Source organism: Grus americana, chromosome 12, assembly GCF_028858705.1.
Source record: "Grus americana isolate bGruAme1 chromosome 12, bGruAme1.mat, whole genome shotgun sequence".
In the NCBI taxonomy this organism is placed as follows: domain Eukaryota; kingdom Metazoa; phylum Chordata; class Aves; order Gruiformes; family Gruidae; genus Grus; species Grus americana.
The window spans coordinates 22,410,850-22,432,396 of NC_072863.1; the positions used below are offsets into that span (position 1 = coordinate 22,410,850).

General features: G+C 43.8%; 1 long non-coding RNA gene across 1 annotated transcript in view; it reads left to right on the top strand.

The window, feature by feature from the left end:
- Window positions 1-2,754: 2,754 nt before the first annotated feature.
- Window positions 2,755-21,547, top strand: part of LOC129211610 (uncharacterized) — a 37,341-nt gene continuing 18,548 nt past the window's right edge. Inside the window, exons 1-6 of the long non-coding RNA XR_008578901.1 lie at window positions 2,755-2,890; window positions 16,582-16,753; window positions 17,560-17,713; window positions 17,929-18,093; window positions 20,378-20,576; window positions 21,359-21,510. This is a non-coding gene — a long non-coding RNA (uncharacterized LOC129211610). The remainder of the gene's footprint in view (window positions 2,891-16,581; window positions 16,754-17,559; window positions 17,714-17,928; window positions 18,094-20,377; window positions 20,577-21,358; window positions 21,511-21,547) is intronic.

Below are 21,547 nucleotides of genomic sequence, written 5' to 3' on the forward strand. Positions count from 1 at the left end.
CTGCTGGGAACCAGAAGTTGTTTATGTCTTCAGGCCAGTGGTATCCTCTAGAAGTCGATTGCTGATCTCTCTTCAGCTCCCAGAGGATGTGTGGATTCATCACAACTGTTCTCTTTACATCCAAGATAGGGCCATAAACGTAAAGAAATGTGTCTCCTGCTCATTTTTCAATTCCCTTTCAGGGCCGATGGCATAAGGTTTTAGATGTCACTTCATATGACCAGTGCAGAGGAAATGATACGTGCCCATCACTCCTCTGATGGCAAAACCAGTGCATTCTGCTTCTCTGATATTTTAAGGGGGCCAGTGAAATGCCAACTCCCCTGCTTTGCATCCGACCTCCCTTGGGTGCTGTGCAAAGTGGCCAGCCCTCGCAGCTCTTGCACACAGAGGGGGTTTGAGGGCTTAGTGCTCTCGTGGAACTGCCTTTGCCATCTCATATCCCACACGCCAGGTCCTGGCTTTCTCATCTGCTAAGGAAGTTGCTTCGGTTATGATTTTTCTTCAAATACTGGAAAAAAGCAGAGCTCTCCTGGCTCCCTTGGCCTCTCTCAAGGGGTACTTGCTCTGGAGTAATCTTTTTTCCTTCATTTTTCACTCTAATGAAAACCACTATCCTTTGTCCAGTATTTTCTCTTTGATTCTACCCCCTTATTCTTCCATGGTCTTGGTGTTGGATTTGGTTGAAAGATTTCTGCTAAAGCTGTTTTCCATTAGAAACCATTTAGCCACACCAAACCATTTCACAGGAACATCTACTCACACAAAACTTTCAACAAACAAACATTCAGACACTCAAGACCTCCTTGTGCTGTGGGCACGAGTGTTTCACACTGGCAATCTTAGTCTGTTTTTTCACTTTTTTGTGTCAGAGTGTAATTTTTTTTAGAATGATAAAGCTGGAAAGAAATTCTTTCACCTAGGAAAGTAAGGCAGTTCAACGAGGCTGTTTCCAAATCACCTTTCTTGCATGTATTTATGTCATGAGGAATTTCAAAACTGCAATTTTCTGGTCCAGTTCGGGGCAGAAAAAAGTATGTGGAGCAAAAAAATCTGAAGGTCAATCAGTTCTTAGTCCTAGATTTAAAATATGTCATATTTAAGTGAAAAGAACCCCCCAAAAATCTAGAAAAGAATATCTAAAGCTTTTCATGATCTTTCACTGTTGTATCCCTGTCCTCCCATACACTCTTATACATCATCTTCCCTTGCTGTACTCTAATTATAGATTCCTTGAGGCAGAGACCTGCCAATGTTTCCGTCAGTAAAGTGCCAAGCACATCTATGATGCTTTACAAATAATCATAGAGAATGCATATTTTGTGAAATGTTTAAGCTTTTCCTATTAAAAAAAAAAATCTATCTGCCATATCAGGCACGAATAAATTTCAGTGTGCCATCCTTCCTTTGGTAAGACACTAAATTACCATCCTTTTCCTCTGTCATTCTTGCTTCTTGCTGAGGAGAGGCAAAGACCCTCTCCCCTCTTCTTCCCACATTATGGAATTTTGTTTCAAACCCTGGCAGCTTAGATGCCAGCCCCAGTCCCAACAAAATACTCTGAATGTCTAAGGTGTGTAAGAATAAGGGACAATCGTCTCAAATCTTCTTTAGCTGCCCATGGAGACGTTGTGTTTACTGAACTTTAACTCTTTATTACCTAAAATGACACAGAATACCTAAGGTATAAGAAGCACCATGTTTAAGGCTACATAATTCTCCCTGTCTTCCCTAGAACTCTGCGGGACCTGAGCACGTCGAGCATCTTGCAAAGGGTTAACTGCATCTGGCAGATCATCTTCTGTGCTTGTAGAAGCCTGCTTTCCAAACCCAAGGCGTTTCACAGGTTACCAAGCGCTGCAGAGACCTCCTACAAAATGAGGCTTCTTAACTTTCTCTTCTTTATTTGTCATTAAAGGCAAACAGGCAGGGAGCACTCAGGAGACGCAGGGCCTCTCATCACCAGACGGGTCCATGTAGACTTGGCTGCCGGGCTCCCTGGGGCTGGGTGGTCTGCAGCACAGACCCCTCCTCGGCAATCAGCCGGATCATAGCGCCGCATGGCCGGATAAACCACGTAGTCATTTACTGAATTTACAGTGGGGGATGGAAAAACATTTCTTTGTGCCTTCACATAGAAGCAAAGGAGACAAACACCAAGATGCAGTGTCTGAAGGAGCTGGCGAAGCCTTTCTTAAGTGTCTGTGTGAAATTATGACTTCTAAGTGTTTGCAGAGGTCCCCAGCGGTCTTGCCCGCTTCTGCTTCCCAGACTGCTGGGCCTGCCTTTATTCTGGCTGCCAAAGCGTCTGCAGAAATGTGCACTCCAGTCCCACTTGCAGTGATGTTGGCTCTGTTTGCAGCAGCATCCGGGGTGTTCTCTGCCTCTTGTGTTGCTAAATATGCGTCATGCAGGCTCAACAGTTGAGATTTAAATTGCTTCATGTCACTGTTCACTTAAATCTGATGCAGATGTTGCTGTTTGCCGTAATGAGATTTACCTTTTCCCCGCTCACTCCCTTCCATCTCGTGGCTCTGTGGCTTTCCTTTGCAGAGTTGACACACTTTCAGAGGGAAATGACAATTCTTAGGGAAACAAAGGGAAGGAAAGATGAATGATCTGAAATGAGGTGAGAAGCCCACCACTGATAAAAGCTTCCTACAATACCAGAACTTACGGATTTGTGTGTGCATGTGTGTGGGTGTGTAAGAAAGGAAAAATCTTCAGTTTTAAGGTCTCAGATCCTTTACAACAAGATAATGATTTCAGGCTGAAAGCAGCATTCAACTGATCTTTTAATAGAATTCTTGGTCAGAAAAGATCTGTTCGGAGAGGTGGAGATCGGAGACAACCAATCACAGTATTGACCCTGTATTACATTAGACCTAAGGTAAGTCTTCATGGACACAGTTCTTTTTCAGAAAATGGAATGTTGTTTTCTGGTTACAAATATAAATGTAGTTGGTCCAAATTTTCGTGATCAAAAGGGAAGAAGCATTATTGGCTTCAAATTTTTCTGAAGTATCCTTTGCATGAATTTGCCTTTCTTCATCTATCAGGAGTCTTTCTTGAAATTAGATGGTTTATTCCTCTCTCCACAGTAAGGATTTGGGAATAAGTAGTTTTTCTTAAAGTTCTTTAGGGATTCAGTAATTTTGTATTAATATCACTGTGTTACAAATGAAATTATTCCCAGGCATGCTGAAGGAACTTTAAACAGATAGTGATTCCCTTCGTGTTATCACAAATGGTTCTGTGGATATTTCCGAATGTGTAAAATTTGACTCTCCAGCTCAGAGTGATTCAGAGTAGTGACATTAGAAATATCTAAGTAAGATAAAATTCCATATGGAAATCAATTTTATTGCTTGCCTTTATAAAAATAATTGATTAATTCCATGATGTATTACCAATGAGTCTTTGCCTCACTGTTAGGTTATGCAGCTATTAGCTGCCCATAAATCCAGCCTATTAACCATTTCTGCTGCTGGGCTGTGGTCATGGTATAACTCTCGATATCCAGAGAGGTTGGTCTGAATTCAGGGACAAGTAGTGATCATTTTGCTCCTCTCTGTGATACACAGTATCCATAAGTCAGAAAAATTTGATAGCCCGAGCATTATTCCATGGAGAGATAAGGAGACATAACTGTTAAATCAGGCCGCAAAATCAAAAGATGTGGTGAAGGACGATGGTGAGCACAGGAGGCGGCATCCAGCATCCAGCAGAACAGCCTCCTCCTGAGGATAACACATGGTGGTGATTGCTGGTTACAGCTTAGATGTTGTCTTAATAAGCAGATTTTTTTTTTTTTCAACTTGCGAAGCATTTGTCACTGCTCCATTGCTGGAGACAGGATGCTTGAGGCAAGCATCTGGACAAGATGCTGGAGATGAGCTGTGAGCTCACCTAGGGAAGCATTTCCTACAACTCGTTCTTCTCTTAGATACTCACTTTCCCCAAGATGAAGATGATGTATTCCAGGTAGAAGCCTTTTGTAAGCCAAGGGGTTTGACCCATGGGATCCAAATCTATGACAGATTAATGTGGTGACATGAGCTCCTGAAGGTGACCAAAGGAGGGAGAAAAGGGTTAGACAAAGCATCTCTAAAAGCCTGCTTTGTTATCTGCGTTAGTAACGGTTGAATCTCCAGTCGCCCTGAAAAACCTAGGTCCTGCTGGGCTGCAACATTGGCAAAATTGTCACCTGAGATGAGTGGAATTGTTGAATAATGTAAACAGAGTTGTGCTTTTTATATCGTGACAGTCCTCAAAATGTTGTGGTCTGCCAAAAGGCCATTTAAGCTATAAGAAATCCACTAATGAGAAGAGTGCCACCAAACGGTAAACGTGGAGAAGTTTCACTCCAGCTGGCCTGAGCAGGAGGGGCCATTCTGCCCCAAGAGATGGGAGGGTGAGTGAGAGGAACAATATAAATGGGTGGTAGTGGTAATGCCATTTTGAACAAGAGAAGAGAGAAGAAATTGGCTGCTGCGTGTAGGTGTGGTGGATGGAGGTATCCAGGTGCGCCAGCTTTAAGGTCTTACTCCAAGAGATAGTACTCAAGGTGTATTTTCAGTTTCTAAATTGTGCCTTGAGTTAGTGTGGCTAACGCATACCTCAAGGATTTGAGATGACAGCTGGGAAAGAAATTTGTTGCTAAAATTGCATTTTGGTTTATTTTCCTCTTTTTGTAATCTTCTTTTTCACTTAATAATTAAGAGCCTAACCTTTTTCTGTGCTAGAATTAAATTACATGCTTTCACCTTTAATCTGCTTGATGTTGAGCGAATTCAGCTGAAGCTAGGAAACACAAACCAGATTACTTCTCCAGAGGAGACATATCCATTTAGAACAGTAAATGTAGGAAACCTCTTGATGTGTATCTGCCATTTGAGGTGAACCCTACAATGGAATACGTCTCCTGCTCTTCAAGAATGAGCTTGAAGACTGGTATTACCAGCTGTGGGGTGCTAGGAGCAAGTCTCTGTGTCAGGAGAGATCAACAGTTTATGCATAGGTATTCCCTGGTCATTGCAGTGAGCCGTACGATTTCAAAGATAATTGATCAAAATATGAGATCGATTAAAATTAGTCTTAAATTTCAACAAATTAAGTTGATTCTTTATGAATAACAGTGCAGCCAGCAAGGTCTCGATTTCTCACGTGTGGTTTCCATACCTTATACATCATCGTATTTTTTCATTAAAACCTTTAGAATTTGATCCCACCTCATTGGGACTATACGCTCTGCTTGTTTTCAAACAAGCTAGCAATAAACAAGACCTTCCTGCTGATCACAGCATGGCTCTGTGCTAATATACTAATAAAATCATCCGGGCAGAATAAAGGCTAGTAGAAGGATTTGACACAGTTGCAGGATCTGTATGGGGTTGGTCTGCAGGCTTATGACTCCAGTAGCAGTGACTGGAGGGAGAAGTCCTCCCCCTTCTTATGCCATATCTTCCTAAACTTGGCAAATCCTTGAGCAGGGGTGTGTTCCCAAGAAAAGAAATGCGTAAGTGTTGTCATTTCAGTGGGGTAAAAAATTAATTCAGTCTTCACTGTTGAACGTAATGCAGTTTCAAAGTTGAAGCTGGAAGATGCAAGTTAAGACCTTGAGCTACAAAAATAGTTGCAGAAGCAAATGCGTAATGTGACATTACACAAAAGGATTAGTGGGAGTGAGAGTAGCGTTAAACTTTGCTCTTTAATAGGCAGTGTGGGACAGAGTCACGCTCAAAAGAACCAGACTCAAATATAATCACTGCATCTTCATCTAAATGATGGACCCCATGCTCGTAGTTGAACAGAATAGCTCACCTTTGAGTAGAGGAAAATTATACTCATCGGGTTGGAAGTTAGAGCACAGAATAGGGACGGGTAGCTTTGAAAAATGTCCTTGAAGCTTGAAGACACCCAGAAAAGCTGCTGTGACCTACTGATAATATTAGCTTAGAGTAACTGCCAGCAATTTCCTTCCTTATATAAAGAGGAAAACGTAGGTATGTGAACAATGATCTCCAGAGGTAAGAGAGGAAGAACTTTCAGGCTATGGAGAGGCAAGCCGAGCGAGAAATCGGCTGTGAGCCCTGAAGGCAGGGCATGGTGGTGTGATGCTCAACTGCCTCTTCAGGCAGAAGTGTATCTTACCACCTATTTGGAATTTTTTTTACTCAGCTGCAGACCTCCTGGCTGCCTTTGATTAAACAAGGATTGTCCCCTAGACAGGGCAGTGCCCTCCTGATAACAGTTTCAGGGAAATTACACTCGACAGATTCATGGACAGATGGTGTAAATGCATGGCAGTAACGGGTCTCTCTCATCTGAGCTGATGGAGGACCTGTATCAAAGACTGGAAGCGTAGAAACTGCACCTCGGTAGGTAAAATCAGACGCCATGCAGAAGGGTCACGGTAACTCAGACATACTAGCTGTCATATTGCAACAGTTTACGAAGGACACGGAAGCAAGACCACAATCGTATTCCTCCCAACCTCTTAGCTATCCTTTTGACCAGCAAGTAGGGGGTTGCCCCCTCTGCCTAATCCCTCTTCCTCCCATCTTGTCCAGTAAGAATCTTCAGCTGTGGCTTGTCTGGGGAGTAGAAACTACAGACAAACGTTCAGACCTGTGCCCCCAAAGCAGCTATATCTGTATGAACACAGCAAGTTTCAGCAAGTTAAATCTGTTTCTAATTCTGTATTTGAAAATGAGCTTAAATGCCAGTGGTGATGTAATGTTCATTTACATTTAGATTCTGTTTCTATTTATTTTTACTCCTATTAACTGAATCTTGATTCTAACGGTTTGATTTTTTTATCCATCCAGGCTCTCTTTGATATGAACAGCTCATTTTTTACTTAAAGCCTGCCAAATTTCATGCCTTATTGATTCAATAAACGAAGAAGAATGACAGGTAGAAGGGGAAATGGATGTTTCCTCCTCAAGGGAAGGCTTATAAATTTGATATGAACTGTTTCTCTAGGAAATGTTTCCTCTGATTGCCACTGAAATGGCTCTGGAAGGAAGTGAGGGGGTATCATTCACCTCGGGTTTGTCCTGGATATGCATAGCTGGAGCGATGCTTTGGTTTTAAGATATCTCCTGCGCCGTATTCCATAAACATGAACTGCCTATATGTGAGAGATGGCTTAAAAATAACTGCACGTCTCTGATCTGCAGCCCGTCTCTCTGTGGTTCTTTGCTCTCGGTGCTGCTGTGTACTGTGAGACCCGAGGGCTATCCTGGAGGTAGGAGCTACCAAAGCACACTGCGATTAGTTGTGTCCTCGTTGGCAAACAGGCGCGCTTCCCGTGCAGGAGTGCGAGTAGATTCTCAGCCCCTTCATATCCCCAGAGCGTGAGGCAAGGGCAGAAGAGCTGGGGCATAGATCAGCAGGTGGCACCTGGAAATCCAGGCTCAGAAGAGCAGGCCAGGGGATTAAGGCAGGGACCTAAGCGCTTCTGAGCATTGGGTTCGTTTATTCTCCCAGAAAGATCAAAGAGGTTTATCTTTAGAAGAAACAGGAGTGATAAGAGCTAGGGTCATCAGCAAGATTTCTCCAAGTACTGGGAGTATTTACTCCCATAAATATCCACGGGGGTGACAGAGTTCCCTAGTGGGATGGTGTTGAAAGAGTTGCCGGAATAATTAGTTTTCTATTAGGACACACACCACATTTGATAACCTCTCAAAGCTATTGTTTCAGGCTCTCCACAGACACAAACACACTGGTTACATTGGATTCGCCTACTCACACTTTTCTTCAGAACAGAGAGGTTTACAAGAGTCCTATTTTTTAATTTAAGATCCTGAGATAATTACATGACTTCAGGAGGCAAGAGACTCGTTGTGCTGTGACTCAATCCAGGCAGGCATGCAAGTGAGAGAATAGACAAGCCACAGCTAATAAGAAAGCTCTTTATTGTACACAAAAAGTTACATTAAACTAATATTATAAAGGCTGCAAATTGAAGAACTCCGCAATCAGAAAATAGCAGAAGGGAGGTTGATTTTATGAATTTAATTAGCCCCTTTGCCCATTTACATCATGATATACTCCTTAATTACATGATCACATCTTTTTCCAGCAGACTGCTGTCTTGAGGTTAGATATTGTTGCCAGCATAATGTATCATTAATTTACTTTTTTAATAGAGCACACAAACTGAATAGGGCAATTGCTTTCTGCTCATTTTTTTCCGTTACAGTGAACTGTTCTTACAGAAGAAGGCTGCAGGGAATATCACATAATGTATAGGATAAAGGCTGCAGGGAATATCACATAATGTATAGGATACAACCTATCGTACAGATTTCCAGAAGTCTAGCAGAAGAGGTATGACGTTCTTTTATTTACTGGCAGGGTTGCATCATGTAGGTGAGCTCAGAGATACTGGTCTCCTTGGTTAACCAGCTTTGCTCATGATAAGGAAATGTGCTGTGCAATTACTTCTGTGCTGGGCATTTCCAATCTGTCAGACACAGTGAGCCGTGTTTACAAATGCTGTAAGCTGAAGGAGCTCCAAAAAACGTTGGAAATCCATATACCGGGATGAAATTTGATCCTTTAAATAGATGCAGTCAGATTCACAGGAAGGAATTCATCAAACCCTGAAAGATACAATTTTTTTTTTTCTTTTTGTTATAGCTTTTCTTTCTCCCAGTTATTTGCTTGCAATTTTGGTATTTCTCAAGTTGGCTGCCTCTTCATTTTCCACTTCCCTCTCTTGCTCCCCTCCCCATCAGGACTAACAAGAACAACAGGCATTTAAAAATACCCTCTGTAAAACTCCTCCTTGTCAGAAATTGCTCCGTATCCACTGTACGTGCTGCTCTGCTGAGTATGTGAACAGGACAGCGCTGAACGTGGACACACGCAGCAGGAGATGTGATTGGGAACTTGGTTCACTACGTGCTGGTCTGACACTGGTCACATACTTCCTTTAGCCACTAAGGAGGTCCAGTAAGTCCTTCAGAGGAGCTGCAATTCTGTTCTACTTCTTGCATCATATATACTAGTCCCAAGTCGGAGTGGAAAAGAGCCGCTGCTCAGGACAGTAGCCTTCACGGCAACAGAAGCCTGATCTTACCTGTCTTCAGTGTTGTTGGCCGGTACCGCTCCCAGCTGAAGGGCAGGAGTAGAAGTCAAGGCAACTTTGCTTCTGAGGATTGTCGTCTTTTTCTCTGCTTCAACACCAGCTTGAGAAAACCAAGCCTCTCCCTTTGATCCTTACAGATACTCCATCAGAAGCAACTTTGCCTTTCATTTCATGACCACCTCTGCAGACAAAAAAGAGAAATGGACCATGTCCTTGCTGTGCAAAGAGCCAAACGCAAACAGCAGCATGTGTACGTGCAAGGAAAGGCCATGTGTGTGGAGTAACAAAGCAAGTTGCAAGCAAGGGCATCTGATTTATGGAAGTAGTTGGGACTCATTCTCTGCTCTTCCCAGCTCTGCACTTTGTAGAAATGGGCCCTTCATTTTAGCCTAGTAATGAGTCCAGAATGTAGTATAATGAGTGCTACCACTGTCAGACAACAGACCTTAAAGTTTTCTCAGCATTTTAAGAGACACGGACAGACTTCCAGCCTTTTTGTCTGAAGCTTTGATTAAACCCTTTGTTGATACATTCCCTTTCAGGCAGAGGTGAAGAGTAAGGGAAAAAAACCAGCCGATGTCTGAGAGCATGTGGGCTCCCACCTCTATCCCTGATAATTCCGTACAGATCTAAGCTGCTTGTTGCCTTTTCCTGCTCAGTGTCTTGACCGGTTGGGCCATGTGGCTTATGAAATACCTCGCTTAGCGAGGGCGCTGACTGAGATGATTGACAGCTTTTCCATGTCAGAAGACCAAACTGGCTCAATCCACGGCAGGGAGCTTTAAAGCCTTAAAAAGAGCAGAATCTCCACTGCTCACAGGAGCCCATTAGTGATTTTCTGCTTTTGAGTCTAAGTTTAGGATGGACCATTAGGATCCCAGGTAACCTTATCAGAGGTGTCGGAAGGAGTTAGCAAGAAACTCTCTGATTCCCGTCTGACCACAGAAGCAAAAAAAAAAAGGAAGAAAAGAAGATGCAGATATAGGGGGAAATGCTTCCACGGGGAGGGTTCTCCTAGCCTCTAAAGGAGCATTGACAAGCATTAATGGATACTAGAAAGCAATGTGTTAATAACAGGATATCGGTGTTTATCAGGCACTACATGATAGGTGAAATGCCTGATCGCAATGTTGATAATGAGCCCATCCAAGAGAAGTGTTTAAAATTGGCTGCAGATTGCAATTAGCTTTTCCCCTTGCTTTTTTTCCCCCTCTTTCCTCCTCCCATTCTGATATGCCACTCTCACTACTTAGGCAATTTTTCCTGTCAGGATTCAAGAGTAAAACGAAGCCATTTCTGATCTTTCACCATGACGAGTCGTTCTTGAATCTCGTTAATATTGTCAGATCTTATCAGAAAAGCGACAGAGACGTCTGCATCAGCCCTCTGCCTGACCGCGTCTCCCACCACACGGAAACATGGGAACAGAAGGATGTGGCATCTCTATTATCTTCAGCTAGTACAAGTCATGACACAAAAGATGTGTTAAACTTTTCCCATACATACTTCTTGCAGAACTTACACAGTGTTCTAAAATAGTAGAAAGAGGAGAGGCAACTTTTGATTTAATTTGCAATTAAAGGTTTCTTCTTTCAGGCAGCCATCAGTGTCAAATGCTGCTCCGTTGCAGTCTGCCATAGCCCGACATGAACCGAGCGCTGCTAGGCTGCAGTCACAATGCACATGAGAATGCCGTTAACATTTAATCTTAATTACAAGGCAACCGTTAACTACCTAATCTTATCCTCATTTCATCACATAGCCATACCTGTAACCCAGAGTTCAACCTAACCAGTGTCTGATTGTTCTCTCCTTGCTGCACGGTAAGGAGCACTTCCGTTAAGCTCAGCAGAAGGATCAGGCTGTCCAGCCGAGGCAAGCAGTGGGCTCTCAGCCTAAGCCTCTGCTTCCATGCTTTCTCTTTTTTTAAATCTGCTTCTCTTCAAACTAATCCAAGACCACTGATATTAATTTTGATGCGTGTAAGAGCTTTCACCATTAGGATCTGGGTGTGAGAGTCTGGTTAGCCATCACTTTGCCTACAAGATGAGATATCTTTTGCTTCTTACCTTCCATCCACGTGCTTGGAAGTTTTCATGAGCCAGTGGAGATACAAGAATGTAGCAGGATGATGAAAGAAGATAAAGATACAAGAAGAAATGTTAGGAATCTGTGGGCAAGGGCCTCTTAGGATGCTTGTTCCTCTGCCTGCTTAGTGGAACGTTATGGGAGACTTCCACACTCCCCGGATGCCCCAGGCTCCTCTGTAAAAATCTTAAAAGAATGTTTCCCTCTGACCGTGTTAGGTCAGTTTCTCAGACCTGAGATACATTCCAAGATATTTGCAGGGGAATCTGGTAATTAATGATAGTCATGAATATCTTAAAGATAAAGTTTAATCAGAAGGCAGATAAAAATAGTAAAGACGGAATTTGTGCAGGTTGGAGCTTCATAAGCATGTAATGAATTGCTGGTTCCTTCTCAGGAAGCACGCAGCCTGGTTCATACTGTCCTTACCATAGTCCCTGGAAAAAACACTGATTTTCATGCAATCCCGGCTATGACTATGGGTATTTGTGGTGGGAGGGGGGAAATAGAGAAAATCAGTGGTTTTTTCACTCTTTGTTGAAACACATAATGAAAGCATTGAAGATGAACAGTCATAGAGCTTCTGAAAAGCCCTGATTCTTCTGCCTCTGAGAACAGAAATAACATCACCATACCTCGACGTGTTGTCCTGATGTAAGGCAGCAGACACAGCTATTGAAATGTCTGCACACACTGCAAGTCTCTCTCCACTGTCATCCTGCCAGAGCTACAGCTGAGACCTCAGGAGAGAAAGGAGTTCAAAGCAATGCCTCACGTTTGTCTCCTCCTTGACGAGAGTCACGACTGCAGGCGTACAGCCCCGTGAGATACTTGTTTCTCAATAGCCGACGAACCCTGACAAAGCACCAGGACAGGTCCTTACGATGAGGCACTTTGTCCTCAACCAACCACAGGGCTGGCGTTCACTCGGCTGCCCAGCCAAGACCATCCGGTGACATGATATAGTAAAGTCATTTGATTTAATGAGAGAAGATTGTGGCACAATTAGCAGAATGCTTGTATCCTGATACGGAAGGGATAACATTGCACAGAGCTCTAAGAGGCCTAAAGCCAAGCTGTTAAGCAGCCCAAATCTAGCTGTGCTCCGATGGAAGGCTCCTCGGCAAACCTTGCTGTGCAGGATTTCCGCCCCTCTCCATCGAAAACCAAACCCCTGCCCAGACAGCAACTCCTAGGTATCGTCATTTCTCAAGATGATGCAGTCTAGAAGAACAGTGAAGAGCGAAGCCAGCCTGAGAGGGTTGACAGGTCTGGGGAGTTGTAAGCGTACATCGATGCCCGGGCTGGGATGGTGTGCATGGGGCAGGGGAGGACCGGCTTTAGTGTCTTGTAGGGGACAAGGTAACTCGGGAAAGGAAGAGGTGTAAAATGGTAGGGATGCCATATCTCAACAAAGCATACGAGACAACTGATTGCCACTTAAGCAAGACCTTGCGCAGGGGTTGTCTTGTCTTCCTCCATTTTCCCCTTGATGTCTCTCTTGTTATTTTCTCACTTCTTCACTGGAAGGAATGTGCTGAGGTACGAGAGTATGCTCTGTCTACCCACGGTGCAAGCAGCTGTTAGCTAAGAAATGGGATGCTCAGAGAGGCGTTTTAAAATACGGTGTGATTTTGATGAACATTAAATTTCTTTTAGACGACAGCATGCTTCCATACAGAGATGCCAGATCTCTTCCCTGTGAGTAGTCAGCAAAGTATCAATCCTGCCTTTAAAAAAAAAAAAGGTTTTAATTGTGAGACAAATGAACATGAATGCTCCCCCTCTTTCATTTTACAAAAAAGACTGACTAGGAAACTAATTAAGTGGTTGGTTAACTTTATGCATATAAGTAGCTTCATTTAATTTTAAGTCAAGTTACTGCAGCTTCCTATTGAAAGCATCAGCAGAAAGGCGGGCAAGTCAATCTCCATAAAAATGCTGTTAATCTTGAGAAGACCTTGAGTGGCTCCTGCGTTCCCTAACGGAGCCTTTTGTGCTCTGTTCGTTTCACAGCCTCATTCCTACGAGGTGCACTTCTGCTCGGGCGCCAATAAAAATACAGTAATTCAGGAAGAACCATGAACCTTCCTTGAAATAATCTGTAGCTCCCGTTGAATAGAAATAGAAATAGAAGTAGGGTGCATATTATGAACCTGCTGTTGGCTCAGCCGGTAACTCGAATGAGGCGCCTGTCAGGTTTCTTCAATGTGCGCTACTTAAAATTTTAGAAAAACTGATGCGTCATGCGAGATTTCTGTAGGTCTACAGCAAAGTTATAGGGTGTTTTTCATGGTCACATGTCCATGATGTAACTTTTTGCACGGGAAGACACAAATTTATGTGTATTCATCAGAAAGGAAAAAGAAGATTTTCATGCATTTAGGCTTGGGCTCACATCAGAGACAACAGGTAAATCTATATGATGTTTTGGGTGTGAACTTGCAGCAGTGCTTGAGTCCAGAGTCCCCTTCTATCACACTGTTTGCACTCAAACCTATGCTCAAGCACAGGTTTTGGTAAATTTTGGGGCGTGCTGCAGGAGAGCCTTTGGGTGCCGGCTGTGGGGTGAGATGTTTAAAGCAGGGACCTCCTCTCGGTGCGGCTGAGCCCTCGGCCGAGCCTGACAGATTGCTCCTGCCCTCACGGCGTTTTCCCACAGCCCGGGGCTTTGGGTCTGTCAGGAAGGGCCCAGCAGCGGATCAAGGAGAAAAGGAGAAACGTGGGCTCAGCCCGCCCTGTGGCTCTGCAGGGGTGGGGGCCGTGACAGGTTTTAGCTTTTTCAAGCAAAATGCAAACCGCTTTAGATTTACGTGCTGTTTTTCATGTTCTTGTCTTGCACAAATCAAACCCTTTGGGGACAGATACCCTGAAAGCTTTGCCTCCCTCTTGCACTTCTCCCGTCTTGTAGGACTCGTCACACCACGAGACGCGTTCCTCGCTTGCAGCGGTGTGGGTGGCTGCTCGTGTGGAGCCAGGGGCAGGTGGAGAGACTGGAGCCGCAGGTGCAGATACGAAGGCTGTGTAGTCACCGAAGTAGAAGCGTCAGCAGAAGGCAGACGCTGAGCCAGAAGCAGCAACAATGCAGAAATATATTCAGAAAGAGCAAAAGCAAAGGGTAAGGCAGGAGGAAGGTGGGACGTCAGCTGAAACAGTGAAGGCAGCAGCAGTCATCTCTCCTCCTCGTGTCTGTGTCGGACCAGCCACGCTTTTACCTGCCCACTGCAGTCACCACAAACGTGTGACGCCTTGCTGCTGCCACGGATAACATATTACTAATTTATTGAGCTTTCAGGAGTATTTAGAACGGAAAAGAGCACTCATCTCTCATTCCCACACACCCCTCCAATATCGGCCGTCACTGGCAATGGCCGTGCTGTTTGGTTCAGCTGTTTTGCCTGCTGCTTGGGTTTGATGCAGGCTCTCTGGCTTTAAAAACCTCTGGCTCTTGGTTTGATGGCAGTGCAGAGGTGGGCTGCCAGTACAGCACGTGAAATGCCATCTACCTGGGTTTTTTTTCAGTCCTGCCGGTGTGCCATAACGTGGGGTGGCTGAGGCTGGAGAAGAGGGTCATACGCTCACTTTATGTATGGCTATATCATTACCTGCATACCCTTCGCTATTCCTGAACACTGTTTATACCTGTGTGTGCTTAATTTCTCATATTTCTTTGAGAAATATACTTCCTGGTTTTGGTGTGACTGCATCTGTATCTGTTTGTGGACTACACTGAAGAGATCAGCCAGGCTTCTCCTCCCTGTTCCGTCTTGGTCGTGGTTTTGTTACAGTCAACTGACCTGAGGTGCAGCAGCTGAGCGGTTGGAGAGTTGTTTATCCCCCGAGAAAGCCCTTTACTGTCAGGCTCCATTTTTGTTCTAGCAGGAGACTTACGCTCAAATACTTTACTCTAAAGTTGCAAGACGCAAGGCTGTCAAGTGTCAAACGGCGTTTTATCCAGGAGCCAAATTTAAGATATAAAAGTTCAGCCATGAGTTTGGCTGAGTTTTTCGGATAATCGGGCTAGAACAGAACTGTATAGGACGATGGCCAGAGGAGAGGATCGCTGCCACACCGTCACAGGTAGTACAGTATTTATGACAAGTTCAGAAAAACAGACTGGGTTGTACCAGTTCGTACCACACCATTGAGTGTGGACTTCGAGGAGCAGCGCTGGTCATGGACTTGGCAGCAACCTTTATCCCATGCCGCAGCTGTCTGTACTGGGAGGAACTGGTGTTGCTCAGATAATGCTGGCAATCAAGATGGTGATCACTTGGACTTTTTAAAAGATGGTGGCACATTTTGCAAGGTTGTGGAAAGACCTAGCAGATTTGGGGCTAGGGATGCAGAAGTGTTTATCCTAGATGCAGTTTGGACATTTAAGATCCCTTTAAAGAACTGAGAATGTGGTGGTGAGGTGGTCTGTGGGGTGGGGGTGCAGATGAGCGAAACCCAGGAAGGTGCGATGCACCACTGCTGCGTTACTGCCTTTGAATGACATTCATGTGAGTGTGTGGGGGGGGGAGGAAGGGGAACGTACTGACCCGTAAAGAAACAGTTATATGGCGCCGCAATCCCCTGCTATTTTAAGCATGCTTTCCCCCCAGTATTTGCTGGCACAGAAAACTCAGTAAACATAACTGCTCGTTCAGCATATCCTAATTGTTTTCAGGATATGTGGCGGTATGGCACTGGTATTAATTGCCTGTCATTGTTCCTGAATTAAAATGTTCCTATTTACTAACCTCCTTCCTCATTATGGTCCCGAGCCACTGGAGAGTTTGAAGCTCATCTATTTGTCAAATATGTGTTGTGAGTTAATTCTTCTGTCACCGTTACTGGGTCTTGGTATCCACCGGTAACAGCCCAGGAATTGGCATTTTACTCAGAAATGGATCATCTAACCTGACAGTGCTGTCAAAGATGATGCAAATAAATAAACAAGTAACTTGAGATACTATGTGTCTGTGCTTGGAATGACAAGTCCGATGTCGCTGTTATGTTAATAAATCAACTGACATAAATGATTTATAATCATTACAGATAGATGCTCATTATGAAATGGGTTGCTTTGTTTTCTGTTGTTTGTTTTTAGTTAACAGCTGCTCAAATACTGAACAGCCTGTCTGTTTTCAAGCTGACAACTACTTAGGACCCAGAACAATTTATGTTCTTAACTGAAGGTAGGCAAGAAGATATTTTCCCTGGAAATTATGTAAGATTTTTTAATGTGTCTCCCATGCTGAAGGGGGATGAAAGGTCAAAACTCATTAAAACTTTAGCAAAGCAGAAATCTACTTGAAAAGATTCATTTGGTGTTTAATTTTTATAGGCCTTGATTTATCAAAGTGCTTAAGTGTATGTTTAATTTTCTATATTTTTAATTTCAGCCACTTAGGATTTTATTGAGTCAAAAAATTGATGAGATTTCTGGGAGTCTGCTCGTGGAGTGCCTGGGGAATAAACTTGAAAAACAGAGAAAAACAACATGTTTTCCGAGATTGCAGTGAAGCCATGAACCTCTGCCGCTATCTCCTTGTATACACTAAGCAGTAAATGATGGTAAGAACCCATTCTTTGCAAAGCGATGGCCCTGCGGGAATTAAACTGTGCTTGGGATGGCACATAGAAGACTCATTCCAGACTGCTTGCAGGAGTGGGTGGCTGCAACATCTGGAAACAGAGCTGCTGTTCAGATCTGTCTAAATCTGGTGCTGTCCATGCTTACTTATCTTCTGGATGAAGACAGGAATCAAAGTTTTTCACTATTGTGTGTTTAATGTTTTCCTTTCTGGACCCTCTGCAGGCCCTTTTCTGTAGTCTTGGGGTTCCCTTTCTCTGCCCTGCTAAATAACAGCTGGGTAATGGAGCAGCCAACTTGGCGGAAGGTTTTTAGATGTCTTTGTCAACCGGAATTTTATTCCCATAATCCCATGGCTGTGCTTGGCAGCTTGTAAATCACAGATATACGTCAGTGGGAAGGAGTGGATTCCCTCTGTCTTAATCTGCAGCCTCTTACTTTTATGACTCCTTTGCATCATCAGTCTTTATTTCCTTCACAAGGAAAAAATGTCTTCCCCCAGCGGTTGCATCCAGATGAATGTGTTTTATTCTCGGCAAGATCCGAGGCAGGCGATTTACAAGGGTTCTGGGCACTCAGGACGCAGGAGCACCGGTACTTTTGAAACATGCCTTTTATATGATGGATGGGGCGTATTATCTAAATGCTAATAAATATCGAGCCACAAATTGGCTCCATTTTTCTTCATTCCTCTGCTGCCCGTGGTTCTTGAATGACGCTAAATCTAGCCTCAGACACATTACAGTACTAATTAGTTCTGATTTCTTTCTTTGTTCTTTCTTTTCAGTAGGGCAACATGGATGTGCTGCCTCTGGGCATATTTATGTTACAGCCTCATTGGCTTGTCTCCACCGAGAGCACATGGTACAGTTTGATGGGAGAGGTACAACGCTGGTGTAAATCTCATCTGGCATAGGACTCTCGAGCATAACTTCAAAATGGTCAGTAGGTTTGTACTTCTTCCTAAACTCTGCAGGACTTTCCCATAGGGATAATGTCCTTTGAATGTACATTTGATCACGTATACATGATAAAATGTATTCTGTCAGATTGCTACAGCATCTTCTGTGTAAACTGAGGAAGAAATCAATTATTCTTTTTAGCATTCTAGATTTTAGATTCTTAAAGATACGCTTATGGATATTGACTTTTTCAGTTTACATTTTGGGCCAAAATTTCAAAAGCAAGTGCGTGACTTCTGCTTAAACGACGCCAAATATACTACCACAGCTGGCAGTGCCGGCGTAAAACTGCTGCTGGCACGACAGTACCTGGACCTGCAGAACCCCTTATGTCAGGAGGGACAGCAGTTTGCACGTGGGTATGTTGGAAGCGCTGGTGATGCTCGCCAGCGTGCCTACATATAATTTGCAAATACATCAGAGCTGCTTTTTGCAAATCTGTTCCCAAATTCTTTGTGAGATAGAGTTCATTTGCAATTCTTTGTAATCAAGACATTCTCAGTAATGGGACCTGTTGCTTTTTGGCCAGAAAACAAATAAACAAGCCACTTTGCACTGACGTTACACATGCATCCTGCAAGTCTTACATGTTATTCCAAATTAAATAAAAAAAATCAAATAAAATTTGTGGCTCATAGGCAGCCTCTAGGAAGGCTCTCGGGCACCTTCTGTGAGCTCCTTTGCAGCAGCTGAAAACTTGGAATAACTTGGCACTTCAGTACTAGGAAATAATCTCCCCTTTCTTAAAGACCAGGTTATTAAAGATTCAGAGTCTTTTCAGCCTGCTGTGAGATCACGAACAATCTTCTGTCTCAGAGAATTCAGATGTTTGCTAGGTACTTGTGGAAACACTTTGCATTTCAGTGCAGTGGGAATGGCCTGTGTGAAGCAAAGGCAAAATGAACAAATATGTATTTAAGATACCCACCACTATCGTACGTTTATTCTGTGAAATACAGCAGCAAATTTTTCCATCAGTTGGGTTTTGGTCTTCTACCAAAGGACTCCAGAAACTGAATGTAGTGCCTTTAGCAAGCAGAGATTATGAATGACTTCATGACAGTCTGTGCACAGGGAACAAAACTTGTTTTGCTCTTCAGCGTGGCACACAAATGCGTAATGTAATCTGAATTGAAGCAAGACTGGAGGTTGGGTTCTCATTTTTAATTATGCCAGTGATGAATCGCAGGAATCCCTGTCCAGGCATTGCAATTATTTCTCAGAGTTTTTCGTCGGGCTCATTTTGTAGACTCTTCTGGAGCTCAGACAAGAGTTTATATCAAGGATATAGTCTACGTGCTTTGCTATAGATCGGATGAAATGATTCAAATGGTTCTTCCTGGCCATGAAAACAGAGTCTGTGATTCTTCTAAATAGAAACAAGCTGCTGTGTGCCACTCTTGCTAGAGACTTCTCCCAGGCTTGCTTGGGAAGTTGGGTTACAGCCTGAGATGTACACAAGCTGTGTCAAGAACTTTAGTTAGGAGATTGGTGTGTTTGTGCTTACCATGCGGTGCAAGTGAGGCATAGCAGGTGGGTGTAAAGACAGCAGATCTGCTGGGACCTTCCCAGCTGTCGAAGATGCTAACTGTTGTGTGCGTTTCCCCTGAGGAGGGGTGATGGACACTCCGTAAGTGAAACATAACAAACTGGAGGTGGGACAGATCGGTGTCTCCTACCGACTCCTATGGTCCTTGTCTGAAACATGGTTTTTAACTTAATATTTCTCTAGCTTACGAAACGGGTAAGGGAAGACATTTCACATTCTTCACAGTTTAGGTATTTAAATAGCTCAGGAGAGTTTGACGATACTAAACTAATCATAGGATCTGGCTTTGGTCCCCAGCAACGCTGTCCCCGACTTCAGCTGCAGGCTTGTGTTTACTACCCGTATTCCTGTGTTATTACTGTCGTCTGTGTTTGTTTGGAGCCCAGTCCAGACTCACCTGATGTCCTTGATTTCTGTAGGATCGAGCTCAGCTCTGAGCGCTCGGCTTTGGATTTTTTTCATTGTTCATCTTTTCTAGAGAAGGCTGATAAAAAGCAATTCAAAGGTGCCCAGTGGGTGCAGAGATACAATATGCCAGCGCCGTCTGTAAGCGGTGATGAGACGACCTCAACAGTCCTGAGGTTTGATCATGCTCATCCAAATATATAGACGAGACAATCTTGTTAAATAATTGAAGTGATATTAAGTTCAGGCCTCTCACATTTAGTGCTTTTCAACTCTCCTGCCACTTATTTCATTGCTCTTTGCAGAGAAATTACACTTTTCTAGTTTTAGCATTTGTTCTGCTCTATGCCACTGGCTCCCAGCAGCTTCTGCAGACCTCCCGACCTGCCTGGCGCAGCCCGTAATATCATGGCTTGTTTCCATGGAGACCAGAGGAAAGCGATAAATAAATGTGACTGGGAATAGCAAGCTTCCACCGTCTGTCACCAGGGTAAAAACAGGGGGAATCGTGGCCCGATTGTGTAGTTACAGAAAGAGGACGGGAGAGCAGCCGGTGCCCTCCTCTTCTCCATGTCAGCCAGAGCCGTGGCGATGTCACGCGGTGCCGGCGCTGCTGGCTTTCTGCGGCCTCAGCATCCCCAAGTGGATGGAGGAGCAAGCCCCAGCCCACGGGTCGTTCTTCCCCACAGGTACCTGTCAAGAAACCAGCGTGTTGGGAGCATCTTCAGCACCACCAGCATTTATTTCAGAGTACGTGTAGTTTCACTGACCGATGCTGAAGAGCGTGAGCTGGGCGATGTATGTTTAGATTACGTGAGTGAAAATACCCACGCTGCTTTCCTTCAATCTGGCTGATGGAACTGTAGCCTGGGAGCCAGAAAAACTCAGGTTTGGATCCCAGTCATGTTGTGGAGCTGCTCTGTGGTCTTGAAAGATCAGTTCTCATTCCTTTCTTACGCTTTACTAAGGAGGTTATAACACCTTTGGAGCAGGGAATTCCTTTCTGAGGATAGTTTATATGCTGTCTGTCCCAGGGATGACTTTGTCATCGTTAAAGCTTCTGGATGAATTGCAATGATAAAAAATAAAGTTCAGGAATGCTTTCGGAGCCGGTGCCACCTTTCATTCTCCCTTGCAAAACCGCCCCGCAATGCAAATAGAAAACTGGTCTGGGGCTACACTGATTTGCTGCTTAGAGAGAAGTTGTTCTCAGAATAAATGATTTTTCTTATCAGAGGATTCGATCTAACGTCACCCTGCAATGAATATTTTCTCATGCGGTGAAGTAGGTGAATTTTGTCAGGCTGAATGCCATGTTTAAAGTTGTGGTAGGATCAGTATGAAGATTCTGACCCCAACTCCCCTTTGCCTCTGGTGAAATGAAAAGCCGAACCCAGATCTGAGCGCTGGGATGGGTCATCTTTAAAAAAAATTAAAAAAATAAAATTCAGAACTTCCAAATTGGGAGTGGAAACTTTAAACTGTACCAGATCTGAACTGTAACCTATCCATGCTTACTTTAGTATCAGCTTCATTCTGTCTTGTCACATTTATTAATTACTGCAAATATCACGTTTGTCTGTAAACAGGCAGTCTTTTCCAGGCCTTGTTATTACTCATTACTTGAATCGCCCTCTCTTTATCTTGTTTGATTCTGCTGGGACACCCAGGCAATTTTCCAAGGCTGTGAGCACAGGATTGTGTAGAAATCATTGCCTGGCATCGATGCTTCAGCTGAAGATGCTCTCTCTTGTGATTTACCAATAAACTGGCAAGACACTTTGCTGCTAGCAGCCTTATACAGCTGAAAATTGTTTTTCAGGTGAGATGGTAAATTATGGTCTTTCACTTTCTGTAGA